Below are 591 nucleotides of genomic sequence, written 5' to 3'. Positions count from 1 at the left end.
GCGTTTAGTCACATGGATCAGTCAACCAATCAGCGCGCGGCTGATCTGCTGTGTATCCGCTTGTAAGTAAGGTAAGTACATAACTGACGTGTTTACCTTCCAGTTGCAAGGTAAGTAGCATTTTTGTGTTACATGTGATAATTAATCGACGTCAAAAGATAACATCATAAAGATACAGTTGAGATATAACTTTATGGTGAGAGAAACATAATTTTTTGGATTCTTTTCCCAACATCGAGCTAATTAGCTAGCCTGGTATGTTAGCTAAACCTTTAGCATTAGCTGCAATGGGGTCTAGGCAAGGCAAGGCAGATTTATTTGTATAGTACAATTCATACACAGGGCAATTCACAGTGCTTTACAAAAATGGAAAAGAGACAGATTGAAAATACACAATTACAATTAAAACATAATCAGTAAAACATAAATAATAATCAATTAAAACAAAGTAAAGAGAAGAGTGCAGATAGAACCCTTTCAGTTCTATGCACAGTTGAACAGAGCTGTTTTCAGCCTGGACTTAAACATTGTCACAGTAGAGACCTGTCTCACGTCATCAGGAAGACTGTTCCAGAGTTTAGCTGCATAGAC

The sequence above is a fragment of the Sphaeramia orbicularis genome, chromosome 10, assembly GCF_902148855.1.
Source record: "Sphaeramia orbicularis chromosome 10, fSphaOr1.1, whole genome shotgun sequence".
NCBI lineage: Eukaryota > Metazoa > Chordata > Actinopteri > Kurtiformes > Apogonidae > Sphaeramia > Sphaeramia orbicularis.
This window is presented reverse-complemented; position numbering follows the sequence as displayed.